Here is a 15,933-nt window from a genome sequence, read left to right as displayed (position 1 = left end):
CTGTGTCCTCCTCCAGGAACTTGATCTAGAAGCCCAAGATATCCATGGCTGTAATCACCCTATCAAAAGATTTTCTGATTTCTCTGGCACTGTAGTTTATAATTTTATTTTGGAGCTGATAAGCTATGCAAATAAATACTGCTCTGTTCTTCATCAGAATGTCCCTCTTGATTTAGGATAAATGGATGATTTTTTTCATGAATCAGTATTTACTGTGAGGTTTGAGAAATGATGGATTTCATTCTGCTACATTCTTTTCACATTTACTAGCTTGCCTTAGAAGTTCTACTAGAAATAAGAACCCCTTCTCAGTCCCCAGTTTCTTATGTATTATTGGTATGAACTCTGGACTCAAGGTTATTACAGTTTAATTATCTTGATATCCCCCAGCCTGGCTGCAGAGTCTCTGTGACTTATCCTTGTCTTGGTTTTGAACACTTTACTACTTTCTGGTATAAAACAATGTTCCAGGCTCAAAATGTACCTACTCTACCCTCGCCCTGGAATCACCATGACATGAAAAATTTTTGAAAACATGAGTTCCATTGTTTATCCTGGAACACTGCTAGCAGAGCAGCCTGCATTATGTGAGACTGAAGCTCTTTAGACAAGAGTAAAGTAAGTCCCTTCAGTCGTGTCTGACTCTTTGCAATCCTTTGGATCTGTAACTGCCGGGCTTCTCTGTCCATGGCATTCTCATGCAAGAATACTGGAGTGGGTTGCCATACCCTCTACTAGGGGATCTTCCCAAACCAGGGATCAAACCTGGGTGTCCCACATTTCGAGCAGATTCTTTACCATCTGAGCCACCTGGGGAGCCCTTTAGACATAAGAGCATGTTTGTAGGGTTTGTTTCACTTCTAGCTTTAGGAAAATTCAATTATCTAACCTTTCTCTGACTAATTCCTATACCTGAAACATAGCTTAAAAAAAAATCCATTAAGAACATGATCAAGTGCTTTAAATTTCCAAAGTTCCTGTCCGTGGCATCGTGTAAAATTTAAGGAAATAAGAAAAAAGACTCTATCCCCAACATTTGAAGGATACGATAATTAATCAGAAACAGTTACTAGAAGGTTAATTCAGACAAACAATCTCTGCAAGTCTGAAGGTGGGCAGACATAGGCCAGGTAGAGGATCTCCCCGGACAGGACAGAGCATCCTTAGTGGGCAGCCTCAGGCATGTTTGACTGGTTCTTACACTTACCTGCGTGTAGAATTCAAAGGCATCTGGAAAACAATAAGAGCTTAGGTGCCTGATCTTCATTATCTGAGGCTTCTCTCTTGGTAAAACCGACAGATGTTTCTCATAGATTTCTGACAAAGGAAAGGGGAATGCCACATGCCAGTGGGCTGCAGCTGGGCTCGTGGTTTCACCAGGAGAGGAGGTGATGGGGTGTGGGGACCAAGGAGTGAATGCTGAATTTCAGGTCCCCAAAGTGCCCAGAGTAGGATTCTACCACAGGCCAGTCACTGAATTCAGTTAAGCTTTCTCTACATAAAATATTGTACTTGCTTCCTAATTATTTTAACCCATCCTTTAGACATGTTAAGGATATGTATGTTTTAGCCAAATAAATGTTGGTTGTTAAAATAAAAGCAGAGTTATTTCCCAGACAATATATAGATAGACTAAAATTGTCATAAACAATTAGAAAATTTTAAAAGGTGAATATAAAATAAAAATTAAAAAAGCAAAAAAAAAATCGAAACAAGAAAGGATTCTGCCTTGAAATCTTAAGCAAATTCTATTTTGTCAATGATATTTGATGTTTTCTTTTTGTAATTGTGTCAATCAACTTGTAAGGGACTTTTAACTTCCATTGTAAAGTAATAACATACACTATTTTTTTTGTTCACAGTCAATTATACCAGTAATATTTATTAAAAAGCCATATTTTCAGTAGAAGTCTGAAAAAGAGAAATTTTTAAAAGATATATATGTATTTTTTCAGAGCACCACTTTATGTCTAAAGGTGAAATATCTGCTTATTTCTTTTGGCAAGTTCTCACATGCCCACCTACGCCCCTGTGGGTTTATCCAAGTCACAGGACTCTCTGCTATTGCCCAGTGAAAATCAAAGACAGTTCTCCACTGCCTGCTGGAGCTGCTGAACAAGAGTCTACACGTGGTGATGTGGACAGAATTCTGCTCTACTCCACACAGGGTGAGGACGTCCACCAGAAGCTGTGACGTGAATTTACTGCTGGCTCTCATCCCACAAGGGCAATAATATAATACAAAGGCTCTCCCATAGGCTTGATTTTTTTTTTTTTTTTTTTTGTACTGGGTGTTTTTTATTGTTGTTGTTGGTGGTGTTTTTTGTTTTTTGTTTTTTTTATTTTAAGGAATAGTTTTATTGAGAAATAATTCACATACAATTTACCCATTTAAACTATAAAATTTAGTGAGTTTTAACATGTATAAATTAACTATATACATTTATACTAAATATATACATATATCCGTAGCTGTGCAATCATTACCAGTGTCTAATTTCAAACAATTTCATTTCAAAGTGAAACCCAGTACTCATTAACTGTCATCCCCCTTATAATTGAGTTGTGATAATTCCTTATATATTCCATACCCAAGTTCTTTATCAGACACATTATTTATGAGTATTTTCAGTCAATGATCTGTGACTGGTCTTTTCATTCTCATCACAGTGTCTTTCAAAGAGCAGAAGCTCTTAATTTTAACAAAGTTCAATTTGTCAATTATTTTTCTTTTCCAGATTGAGCGTTTGCTGGTATTCCTAAGAAATTTTTGCTTAGTCTCAAGATCTTTTCCTGGGTATTTTTAATGTGCTTGTGTAACCAAGCACTAATTATAACCTATCTCACCAAGGTCAGAAAATGCCCAGACCTTGGCTTTCAACTCCAGCCTTTTTCTCAGGCAAAATGGACTCCACAGACCTGCTCCGACGTTTCTTCTGTCTTCCCTCCCAGAGATGATCCCAGAACAAAGTATTAAACCCACTCAGTGGCTTTCTTTCTCCGTCTCCTACCTTTTTCATTAATATTTCATCTCTAAGCCCGAACTGCCAGGAACCATGGTCAAAGAACGGTGTGGTTTTGATGAAACAGACCCTCAGTGTCTGACTCACTTGAGAGGCCAGCCTCGATGGAAGCCTTGAGGATGGAGCGAAGTGGCCGCCAGGCTGGGGAAAGAGAGCTGACGACTCTGAGATCAGGCTGTCGCCCACCCCCAACCCCCACCTCACCCCCGCCCGTGTGAATCCATCTGCCTGTAGCTCCTGGTTTTGTGAGCTTTTGTTCTTTTCCAGTTTTTTAAGCAACTGATTTTTGTTGTTGCTGTTGTTGTTTGTTTAACGTATGCATGGTGGGGTTGGGCACACTGGTTAATGAACAAGAAGCTGCTTTCTGATTCTCCCCGCCCCCTCCATCCCCTTGTTTCCACCTGCTCAGATCTGCGGGGCCCCATGGAATAGGACCGCACTTTACACCTCGCCCCTGCCTGGCAGGCGGCAATTAGGTTGTGTTTGAAGACTGAAGAAGGTGAGCATCTTGCAAATAACGTGAGAAAAGGCTCTGCAGCAACTGGCGCTCCAAAGCGGAGGCGCGGGGGTCCGAGATGCTGGATCTTCGGGGCTCACCGCTCGGAGGCTGAGGGGATGTTCCTGTTGTTTGGGAAGGCACGAGGCCCCGCGCCAACGGGGCTCGGCGTGCCCCAGCATCCGTCGGAGAACGCGCGTCTGTCTGAATTTTGCCTGGGTGACCTCCTGCTCACGGGACCTCCAGGCGCCGGGAAGCCTGGCTGTGTGCCTCCGTTGGGGAGGGGGAGTGATGGGGCGGGGGTTGCCTAGAGGGTGGTACCCTAGGGGTTCCCAAGAGAGTAGCGACCAATATGAGCATCAATAGGGAAGCAGAGGTGGTCTGGGAGCCTGACCAGAGCGAGGTCTTGATTTTTCTTCTCTGTTTCTCCACCCTCAGCTCGGTCCTCCTCTCAGAAGCCCCTCCCCGGGGGAATTGCGTCTACCTGGGGAGAGAGAAGACGGCAGGCTATTGGTCTCCTTTCATACAGCATATGTGTAGCAGGGGCGTTTGCCAGCTTTATTAAGGAAGCTTTAGATTCACGTTCTGGTAGGTGAGAGGGAAGGGGAGTCGGACAGGAAACAGTGGCCGCAGCGGTCAGTCCGTGACGGATGCCCCCAGCGCCCCCCCCCCCCGACACGTGAATTACCCGCTGACCTTCTCCTGGAGACAGAGGGAGGTTACAGTCCAGTGTGGGGGGAGGCAGCAACTAATGTGTATAATAATATGAGTTAAAAAAAAATCCCTGTGGATGAGGAAACCGCAGATAATGGGTGGCTACAGTTATTTAATAACTTTTCTATCTTCACACTGTCTTATCTTGATCAGGAGACCCATCCCATCAAGCCTGCTAAGTATCTCTAGCTACATGTGGTTGTTATATGCATTTGGGGATGTTTTCATAGATATCTAGATGCCAGAACTGCAGCCACCCATTATCTGTAGTTTCCTCATCCACAGGGATATTTTTGAACTCATATTATTACACATATTAGTTGCTGCCTCCCTCTACACTGGATTGTAAACCCCCTTCTGTGAGAGTGTAATTCCATAAGGCAAAATGGATCTGTCTCTCAACTGAAATGGGTAAATAAGAAGCATCAACACAGTGAACTGGGTGTCCCCTCTTGTAAGACCCCAAAGGTCTTGCATATTAGATAACAAAGTGGCTTTTGTCAATTTCCGAATGGTCCTGGTGAATATCAGATTGTACAATACAAGCTGTACTCATATGTTAAAAAGGAAAGGGAAGTAGAATATGGTCTTACACACTTCACATTCAGCTGTGGAAACACACACACGCGCACTAGGATGGACAGGGAAGCCTGGTGTGCTGCAGTCCACGGGTTACAAAGAGTCAGACACAACCGAGTGACTGGACAGCCACAAAGGATGGATAATGAAGCAAAGGAATGAAAAGGAGAAAAGAAACGAAGGATTTCTTTACTAGGAGAAAACAGCTGTTTTAAGAGCGCCTAGATAACTAATGCTTCTTTCTGTTGATCAGAAACTATCATGAGTTTGAACAAACTCTGGAAGACGGTGAAGGGCAGGCAAGCCTGGCATACTGCAGGCCATGAAGTCACAGTCAGACATGATTGAATAACAACACCATGATGGGAAATGGAGGAAGGTAAGTGTGTGCAGGTGTAGATGTACACACACGGCTGCAGGGCCTTGATTCATCAGGACATTGACAACACGCTCTTATCTTGTGCACAAGCTGAAAAATAGTGTTAAAGGAAGAGTCATTTGGATTTGTGTCTGATGATAAAACCTTTCTCTTGATATTTTGATGAATGAATTTCTGTCCACCAGATGAGGAGGAGATCTAGACCCGTGGCAAGGATCCTACCTAGTCCTTGTGTGTCCAGTTCAGAACTTGTATTAGTATAAAGTTGACTGTGCGTGTTTCAGATTTTTTTTTTAATTAAATAAGGGAAAAATGAACATACATTTTCTGATGTCTTGAAAGCTTATCATTGTCATATGATAAATCTTATACACCCTCAGAGTTGGTGTTTCTTGCTTTCCCTGACTGCCTGGGTTGGGTATCAGCTCTGGTGCTGATTCTTGTGATGTACTGACCTGGGGGCCATTGGGAGCCCCCACTCCATCTGCTCCATTTGCCTGAACACTGTTATCTTTATCCTTCATCAAATATTTAGTGGGCGCTCCTAAGCTTTCTTATACAAAAGAAAGAAGATCAACCTTTAGGATTTGAAGCTTGTATCACAGTGTAGCCTCAGCCTCACAAACAAGGCTCCTTCAGGAAACCTGTTCAGCTGCATTCAAGGTTCCAGTGGGACCCCAGGAACCTAAGAAGACCTGGACTGGGGGTGGCTCTTCTGCCCCACACAGCTCCTCCATTTCTCCAGTTGCTTCCACCCATCCTGTGATCTGGGACCACTATCCCTAGCCCCTCCTCTCTGCCTCCAATCTGCTGAGGTCTGGCCCCCACACTTAGCTGTGCATCTTCCTCCTGCTTGCTCTTCCCAGCTCCTCCTCTCCAGAACTCTTCATATGCCTCTTGAGTCATGGAGGTCATGCCCTTGCAGGATAGGACTGACCTTCAGCTAGTGGGCTTTGGATGTGGGCATGAAGGAGAATATTCTCCCAGCGCTCTTCCTAAATCAGGGACAGTGGTTCTGTTGTCATGTGAGAGAGTGAACATTTGGCATCTAGGCCAATTTTTATATGCTCTCTAATTTTTTTTTTCTTTTGTCATGCTGTATGGCATGTGGGATCTTAGTTCCCTGATCAGGGATTAAACTGGTGCCCTCTGCAGCGAAATCTTGGAGTCTTAACCACTGGCCCACCAGGGAAGTTCAAAATATGTATTGATTTTTGACAGCTCCAGCATATCCAGATTTACACACATGCACACATTTTTACAGACAAATCCATCTGTCTAGGTTATAAAAGGCAAAATTGTGTAGTAGCTAAACTAGAGTCAGAACGTCAGTATTTGAATCCCTTCTCTCATCTCACCAGTTGTATATCCTTGAGCAGGTTATTTAACATTTCCCTGCATCAGTTTAAGCATCTGTAAAATGAGGATGACAACGGTATTATTCTCTTGCCTTTGTTACTGAATTTGCATCAGTTTATTTCATATGATCCACTCAGGACAGTATCACCTTTTAGGTTTCCAATTCCATCCTCAACATATCCATGAAAAGAGAGTAAACTTCGCAATTCCCAGGGCTACAGACACTTCGCTGACCTTAGTTGATTGTTGACTATATTTCAGGAGCTGTGCTGAGCACTTGCTGTCAGTTGAATTACACAAGTTTACTGATAACCTCTGTAATTAGGAAAATCAGGCAGCTCCAATGAACAGTTTTCTTATCCACAGAATGGGCACAGAATCTCTCTTTTGAATTGTGATAACAATTTAGTGAGGTTAGGTGAAGGACTGGTCACAGTGTTTACTACACGTGACTGCAGTTATTGTTGTGATGGTTGTTAGTACTGTCCTTCTTACTATTAATCACAGCCACTTGTTTTCTTAAAGAGTTAAAACAGATTGTGCTCATCCACAGACCCCACTCGCCAGCAGAAGTATACCGTGATGCATATGTGTTCTTCTCAGGCCCTCAAGGTCTGGGGGAACATTTATTTCTCTTCTCCTTCTAAAAGCATGTTTAGTCAGTGTACGGGTGAAACAGGGCTTCCCAGGTGGTTCCGTGGGTAAAGAATCTGCCTGAAATTCAGGAGACGTGGGTTCAATCCCTGGGTCAGGAAGATGCCCTGGAGGAGGAAATGACAACCCACTCCACTATTCTTACCTGGCGAATCCTATGGACAGAGGAGCCTGGTTGGTTACAGTCCACGGGGTTGCAAAGAATCAGACATGACAGCCTTGACTGAACACACGCACACACCCCATAAGTGAAACGAGAGCAGGAGCAAAGGTAAGAGAACTCAGTCTTTGTTTTAAAATAACACCATTATTTTGATATGGGATGGGATGTTCTAATTTTTCCAAACCTGTGTAGTTTTATGTATTTTGCTTGCATAATTGAAGAAATTAAGTACTGCTCGTTCTCATTAACAACAGGAAGAGAAAAAAAATGGTAAAAAAAAAAAAAAGGATCAAATAATGTCCTGCAAACCTCACTGGTCCTGGACGGTTTAAAATTGCTTCTCCACCAATGCAGCTGTGACACAGAGAGTGTTTCCTGGGCTCCTGGAAGCTTTGTCTATAAATGACTCCATTTTGAGAGTGGCCCCTTGTTCTTTGGTGGTGGTTGTTGTTGTTACTTATTTATTTCTTCCAGGAACAATATAAGGGTCTCCAATTAGTTGCAGGTGCAAATATTATGCATGCAATTAATTGTCTTCAAATGGTTAATTATGGGCAGAATTGGCTAATTTGGGGTGCAATTAACTGCTTGCCACTTCTTCAGAGAATGCCCGTAGACAATTGTGTCTGCAATTAATTTACAAGAGCCATTCCAGTGAAAACCTTGAGCTATAAATCCAAGAATAGAGTGGGAGGATTTTTTTTTTCGAAGCAGGATTTCATTCTGGGTTAATTGCATTGACTCTTTCCTTTGGCTTTTCTATGCAGGTTGACTGTAAATGGGGTTTTCTCTGAGCTTCAGACGTGATTGGAGCAGGCCTGCTCCCTTGGAGAATGCTGAAAAGGAGCAGAGAATCAGGGAACCTTCATGGAAGCCGAGGGACCCTTGAGCAGCCAGGATCCAAGTGGCCTTTCAGGGAGCCCTATTTTCCATGTGGTGGTGGTTTAGTTGCTCAGTCATGTCCATCCGACTCTTTTGTGACCCCATGTACCTGCCAGACTTCTGTCCATGGGATTTCTCAGGCAAGAATACTGGAGTGGGATGCCATGCCCTCCTCCAGGGGATCTTCTTGACCCGGGGTTTGAACCTGGTCTCCTGCATTGACAGGTGGGTTCTTTACTGCTAATCTGCAGGGAAGCCCCTGTTGTCCATTAGTTCAGTTAGGTAGCTCAGTTGTGTCCAACTCTTTGCAACCCCATGGACTGCAGCATGCCAGGCTTCCCTGTCCATCACCAACTCCCAGAGCTTGCTTAAACGCATGTCCATCAAGTCTGTGATGCCATCCAACCATCTCATCCTCTGTCGTCCCCTTCCCCTCCTGCCTTCAATCTTTCCCAGCATCAGGGTCTTTTCCAATGAGTCAGCTCTTCACATCAGGTGGCCAAAGTATTGGAGCTTCAGTTTCAGCATCAGTCCTTCCAATGAGTATTCAGGACTGATTCCCTTTAGGATGGATTGGTTGGATCTCCTTGCAGCCCAAGGGACTCTCAAGAGTCTTCTCCAATACCATAGTTCAAAAGCATCAATTCTTCAGTGCTCAGCTTTCTCTCGGAGAAGGCAATGGCACCCCACTCCGGTACTCTTGCCTGGAAAATCCCATGGATGGAGGAGCCTGGTAGGCTGCAGTCCATGGGGTCGCTAAGAGTCAGACATGACTAAGCGGCTTAACTTTCACTTTTCATTTTCATGCACTGGAGAAGGAAATGGCAACCCACTCCAGTGTTCTTGCCTGGAGAATCCCAGGGACGGGGGAGCCTGGTGGGCTGCTGTCTATGGGGTCGCACAGAGTTGGACACGACTGAAGTGACTTAGCAGCAGCAGCAGCAGCAGCTTTCTCTATGATCTAACTCTCACATCCATACATGACTACTGGAAAAACCATAGCCTTGATTAGACGGACCTTTGTCGGCAAAATAATGTCTCTGATTTTTAATATGCTGTCTAGGTTGGTCATAGCTTTTCTTCCAAGGAGCAAGTGTCTTTTAATTTCATGGCTACAGTCTCCATCAGCACTGATTTTGGAGCCCCCCAAAATAAAGTCTCTCACTGTTTCCATTGTTTCCCCATCTATTTGCCATGAAGTGATGGGACTAGTTGCCATGATTTTAGTTTCCTGAATGTTGAGTTCTAAGCCAACTTTTTTCACTCTCCTCTTTCACTTTCATCAAGAGGCTCTTTAGTTCTTCACTTTCTGCCATAAGGATGGTATAATCTGCATATCTGAGGTTATTGGTATTTTCCCTGCAGTCTTGATTCCAGCTTGTGCTTTACCCAGATCAGCATTTTGCATGATGTACTCTGCATACAAGTTAAATAATCAGGGAGACAATATGCAGCCTTGATGTACTCCTTTCCCGATTTGGAACCAGTCTTTGGTTCTGTGTCTGGTTCTAACTATTGCTTCCTGACCTGCACACAGGTTTCTCAGGGGATGGGTAAGGTGGTCTGGTATTTCCATCTCTTTAATAATCTTCCACAGTTTGTTGTGATCCGCACAGTCAAAGGCTTTGGTGTAGTCGATAAAGCAGAAGTAGATATTTTTCTGGAACTCTCTTGCATTTTTGATGATCCAGTGGATGTTGGCAACTTGATCTCTGGTTCCTCTGCCTTTTCTAAATCCAGCCTGAACATCTGGAGGTTCTTAGTTCACGTACTGTTGAAGCCTTACCTGTAGAATTTTGAGCCTTACTTTGCTAGCATGTGAGATGTGTGCACTTGTGCCTGTTGTCCATGGTTCCTGCTTATTTGTTTTCTCTGCATGTTCATCCATCTCTGTACCTTTTCCGGAGCTGCATTTCAGTGCATTTGCAGAAATGGGTGTCCTCATGTCTTCCCCGTCATGTCCAATGTCTCCACTCAACAATCGATTTTCACAGCTACTTTTTAATTTACTTATCAGCAGAGATCAACACTTAAACAGATCCTTTCCACAATCATTTAAGTATAGTTTTAAAATTTGCTATGTTCTTTCTATGGGCCAACCACTGAGCTAAATACTATGATTACGTTATCATATTTAATCCTTACAATAATCCCATGTACTAGGCCCTCTTTTTATCCCCATTTTGCTTATAAAATTAAAAGAGTTTTGGTGTCTTGCAGGTAAATGGTGGAGCTGAGGTTAAACCATGCCTGTGTGAATCCAAGCCTTAGATCTTGGCGACTCTGCGATATTGGGGATTTCAGACCTGAAAGAGCGCTTCCATGCCACCCTCTGTAACTTCTTCTTGGACAGATGGAGGAACCCAAGACACACAGCTAGGGACAAAGCCAAGCTTAGGAACCAGGTTTCCAGCCACCCAGACTAATGTTCTAACTACAAGGAGTTGCCAAATGCAAATTCCATGCACACAGCTTGGTCCGTTTTCTGTCCTTTCTTCATAAAGGATCATTTTCCTGTGGAGTCTGAGTTGTCTGTGTGTCCACGTTGACCACTGATGGGGAATGCCATTCCACTGAAAGTCTCAGGACTGTCCAGGGACCACCAGCAGAGAAGAGCTCAGGTTGCAGCCACTCTTCAGGCTGCAACAATTGTGCTACCCAGCCATTCCTCACATCATGTTTCTTTAGCACTGGGATAGGACGGGTAATCAAAGATGACAAGCTCCCTCTGCTCCTCCGGTGTCTCTCGCTATGCAGGCCAGCCACATGCACATGAATCTGCAAAGGCAGCTGCTGCGAGTCTCAGATACAGAAACTCTGAGCCACATGGGGCTTCATCACTTTGCTGCAAGGAAAGAAGGAATGGCATCGGTCATCACATTATTGGAAGGAAGGAACATGTTTGTAGCTAGCAGAAAAGAAAGAAAGTTCTGCCAACATGAGATTAAATCACCTTGAGTTTGTGTAACTGATTTGGTCTGCATCTCTTTTAAGGATGCTTCTCTGGTACTCAGATATGGGGATGGCAGAGCAACTCATCCCATGGAGGCTGGCCCACTTGAAATTTTTTGTTCCCTGCCATTGGCAGAGGCTCTGAGAAGCTAAAGGGGTTCAAGTACAAGTGGCAATAACCTAAATGCTGTATGATGAAGGAGGTCAGCACAGAAAGGATGGATGTCCTTCTCTTTGTTTCTGGTGAATTGTAAACTTCTTGGAATAAAAGTCTACAAAGGGAGTGAAAGAAATCTATCCAGATATATACATCTGCCATGTGTCAGGGTCTTCATACACCTTGTCTTTAAACCTATCCATCTGCCTTGCATGAGGGATGTTTGTTACCATTTAAATAAGGAGTAGATAAATCTGGGAGGGACGAGCCAGCTTGCCAAAGCTCACACGCCCCATCAAGCAGAGAGAGCCCAAAAGGAGGTGTCATGGGGTTGACGATAATGATAGTCACGACTCGTTTCCTTGTGTCGTGTTTCCCAAAACTTTCTGTAAGATGACTTTGAGTAAGGTTGAGTTCTCACCACTTTTTAGGATGAAGGGTAGCTCTAAACTCTTTTCTCCTGTAAAATATGATTTTGTTTTGCTCCTAAACAGGTGTGGCTTGGGGAAACATCTTCTGTTCCCTTCAGGGCATATGTGATCATTTGATGGGTGTGCGGGGATGATGTGTGGAGCCCCTTGAACCTGATCTCCTACTCTGTATCCGAGACCTGGTTTCTTATTTATGTCTTAGGTCTTGGCCACACTCTTGGATTTAGGATTTCTGATTTGCACTTCTAACAGAGATTAGGATGTTCAGTACTACTTCTGTCAGTTTGTCATTGTCTTCAAAATCTCAGGCCCAGCGTGACAGCTCATAGTGAGCTCTTGTTTTGAACATAGACACTCCCTGCCCATTAAGTCCTTCTCCCCACTCCCACCCCCTGATGTGACATATACCTCATGATCAAAGTGTGGATTCCAGAGCATGCACCTGTAATAAGAATAACATTGTTCATTCCTTGTCCTAGAAGATACAAAAGGTACCAGAAGGCTAAAAATTTGGTTTTCAGAAAGAAACAAGAAAAAAAAAATAATCAATTTCAGAAAGAAAAGACTTGTCAAGGCAATTTCTTGCAAGAGCAAACCTTTCATTAGAAATCAAGTTAGGTCTAGTTTTGAAGGCGTGGCGAGATGTCGCCTGGCGTTTCCTATTGTCATTTCTTACATGACACAGACAGAGGAGAGTGATTGTTTTCAGTCCCACTTATATTAAAAGAGAACTAACCAAATGAGTAAAATCAAATATAATTAGTTTTACCTAAATTGTAGGTTTTCAGAGCAATTAATAAAACTGAGAGTTGAAAGCCGCTTGTTAAGCGAATCAAAGATCAAGGAATATATTTCCTTTATTGAATGTCATTCCTATGTAAACCAACCTACACAAATCATCTTCATGTTTGAAATATAGCAAGTGGGTAATTGGAATATTCAGCCACAGCAGTAACTTAAGCACTGCAGGCATCTCCCTGGATCCTGACTATAACATGATATCTCCACCCCTAACTCCAGTTCTCATCCCTGAGGAGCTGAAGGCATAGTCGTCAAATACCAGAATGCTGGAATCAGGAAGGACTCCATTTTGAGTCTCAGCTTGGTTCCCCTACTGACTCTGGGAGCAGGAACACTCCCTTTACCACCAAAGCCCCACATTCCCATCAGTAAAGCTGGTCTACCCAAGTGGTGTAGACCCTGATGCCAGGAAAGACTGTGAGCAGGAAGAGAAGGGGAAGACAGAGGACAAGATGGTTGGATGGCATTACCCACTCAATGGACATGAGTTTGAGCAAACTCAGGGAGATGATGAAGGACAGGGAAGTCTGGTGTGCTGCAGTCCATGGGGTTGCAGAGTCAGACACAACTGAGTTACTAAGCAAGAACAACCCAAGTCATATTGGGTTGGAATTCTTCAAGAGGAATTCTTCAGATGCCTTATGCAAAGTATTAATATTTAGCAAACTGCTTTTCATATGGCTTAAGCCAATAAGTGCTTTTTACTACTATTATTCTTATTTTCCAAATGATACATGAAATAATTCTGGGGAGCCAGTTATGGTCACATTATCTTTTCCAGAACTTACCAACCCATTATAGTGTGCCGTGATCGTGCGTCTCTCTCTCTAGTTGACGGCAGGAAACTCACTTTCCTGTCTTGAGCCTTGATCTCATCAGTACAATGGACACTCCCTTCAGCCTTCATAGGAAGGTCCTTGGAATAGAGGTCCTTATGGCAAAGTTGTGCCACATGCAAGAGCTGTATCCTTGGGTGCCCTTAAAAATTTTGGGAAAATATTTCTCCCTCTAAAAATTCATACAGCTTAGGATCCCAGGGTGACTTTCCAGGGACACCTCATTATAGAACCACAAGCTCAGGGGATACTAAGAATTCCAAGGCAGCATCTGAAACTCCATTCCATGTGCTTCATTCTATCAACCATTGAAGCATTTGCATTTGTTCTACCTGAGCTGATCTCGCATTTTCCATGGAAAATAAGGCACATGTGATACTGTGGTTTTATATTATATATATAACATATAGTCTTTGTTTCTACTCAGAGTTCTGAAAACCCTTGAGGTTTCTTGAGTGACAGAGCTGTCTTTTGTTATGTTAACGAGGGGATGTTTGGAAAGCACCTCAGGTCAGGGCAGAGCAGGGTGTGGGGGTGGGGGTTGCTGATTGCCTAGAGAACCAACCGTGTGTTTGAAGGGCTGGCACTTTAATGCCCTCCTCCTGGCAGCTGAAAAGGGAATAGGAGTTGGAGTATGCACCAGTGACCAATGGCCAATGATTTCATTAATTATACCTATGTAATGAAGTCTTCATAGACACCAAAGTGGAGGGCTTGGAGAGCTTCTGCATCCGTGAATGAGGGAAGACTTGGGGAGAGCGGCATGATCAGAGAGCCTGGAAGCACCACACCCTGTGCCCACAGCTTGCCGTCTACATCATATCCACCTGGCTGTTCCTTATCATAAGCGGTTAATCTAGTGAGTGAAAGGTTCCTCTGAGTTCTGTCAGCAGTTAATGGAACCCAAACAGGAGTTGTTGGAACCTTGTTTCTAGCCAGTTGGTCGGAAGGGTGGGTAGTTATTTGGACTTGCGACTGGCATCTGAGAGGAGGTTGGATGGGTGGTGGGCAGGCTTGTAGGAAGGAGCCCTTAACCTGTGGTGTTGGACACTATCTCCATTGTCAAGACACCCAGCTCATATCCAAGATTTGCCGGGTGGTGTGGAAATATCTGCCATACACTGGAATCGGGGACTGGAATCCTTATCATGTATCATTATGCCTGTTTAGCAGATAAACACACTGAGATAACAGAGCACAGAACCTGTCCACAGAGTGTGGGATAAAGTGTAAAACGTGCCTTCTCTTAATGTTTATGACAATGACTCCATAGACCTCTTACTTTAGCATCTTGTTAATATTACTCCTGCTTTTAGGTTTCTGTTGTTTGGTTGGTTGATTTTTTTTTTTTTAACAGATGGCAGAACAATTGCAGGAAAGATGAGGACCTAATTTGCATGCCTAGTTTCCTGCAGCTCCAAGGGGGTCTCCAGGATTCCACTGAAAGTGAAAGTGAAGTCGCTCAGTCGTGTCTGACTCTGCGACCCCATGGACTGTAGCCTACCAGACTCCTCCGTCCATGAAATTTTCCAGGCAAGAGTACTAGAGTGGGTTGCCATTTCCTTCTCCAGGGGATCATCCCAACCCAGGGATCGAACCCGGGTCTCCTGCATTATAGGCAGATGCTTTTCCATCTGAGCCACCAGGGAAGCCACTGAACCAGGCATCAAATGATGGGTGGTCCTTTGTTGAGGACCTGAGAGTCCCCTGAGAAAAAGGACCAAGGAGATGCTGGAACTGACCTTCCAACCAGGGTATTGAAAAATAGAGGTTTCCATAAAGGAGCAAAGATTTTTCCTGGAATCTTCTGAAAGAGAAAATGTAGCACATTTTATTTGGACTGTAAACAAACTTACATTAAAAAATGCTTGCCTTACTTCTAAATTAGATGTGGTACCAGGTAATGGGGTAAATGGGCAGCCTGCAGGTTTGGGAGGCAGAGTAGTCTAAATCGTCAATCCTCCTGTGAATGGCCTCATGCCCCAGGTAAGCTCTGTTCTGTGGGCTCACCTGAGAGTGAGGGCAGCGACCTTTTTCGCAGCTCTCTGGGAGGACCCAATGAGATGCTGCATATCACCTGCCCTGTTGACCTTAGTATCGTGAGCCCGATTGTAAATGGAGAGATGTTCAAACCCATTAATACATCACCATTTTCCATCACATCTAAGTAAGGTTTCCTTTTTGGAAACAAACAAGGGTGTACAGACTTTAATATAAAACCCCATTCCCAAATAAGCATACAAACCTTAATAGAAACTTAAGGAAAAAAATATTGAATAATTGAATAATAAATAGAACAGCATATAGATGAATTAAGAGCCCAGGAATGAGCACCATATGGGTGAGAATTTGCTTAAAATACACACAGGGCTTGGAGGGAGGGGGGCAGAAATAGAAGATTGTTGGCAAAAAAAAATATGCTTTGGGATGATGCCAAATTTGAAAACATTTGAATAAATAATTTAAGCTTACGGAAAGTATAGAAAGATTTCTCTCATCCTCCTAGA

General features: G+C 43.5%; 1 long non-coding RNA gene and 1 other non-coding gene across 2 annotated transcripts in view; one reads left to right on the top strand and one right to left on the bottom strand.

Moving 5' to 3' along the window:
* Window positions 1-11,506, top strand: part of LOC139185836 (uncharacterized) — an 82,308-nt gene extending 70,802 nt beyond the window's left edge. The window contains exons 2-4 of the long non-coding RNA XR_011569419.1: window positions 5,066-5,191; window positions 8,135-8,474; window positions 10,470-11,506. This is a non-coding gene — a long non-coding RNA (uncharacterized lncRNA). The remainder of the gene's footprint in view (window positions 1-5,065; window positions 5,192-8,134; window positions 8,475-10,469) is intronic.
* Window positions 11,507-15,003: 3,497 nt separating this feature from the next.
* Window positions 15,004-15,075, bottom strand: TRNAY-AUA (transfer RNA tyrosine (anticodon AUA)). Its single transcript has one exon. It is a non-coding gene; the product is annotated as a tRNA-Tyr (tRNA).
* Between the last annotated feature and the right edge of the window lie 858 nt (window positions 15,076-15,933).

This window comes from Bos indicus, chromosome 11 (genome assembly GCF_029378745.1).
Source record: "Bos indicus isolate NIAB-ARS_2022 breed Sahiwal x Tharparkar chromosome 11, NIAB-ARS_B.indTharparkar_mat_pri_1.0, whole genome shotgun sequence".
NCBI lineage: Eukaryota > Metazoa > Chordata > Mammalia > Artiodactyla > Bovidae > Bos > Bos indicus.
Note: the sequence above shows the minus strand (reverse complement) of the source record. Positions and strands in the feature narration are given on the sequence as shown.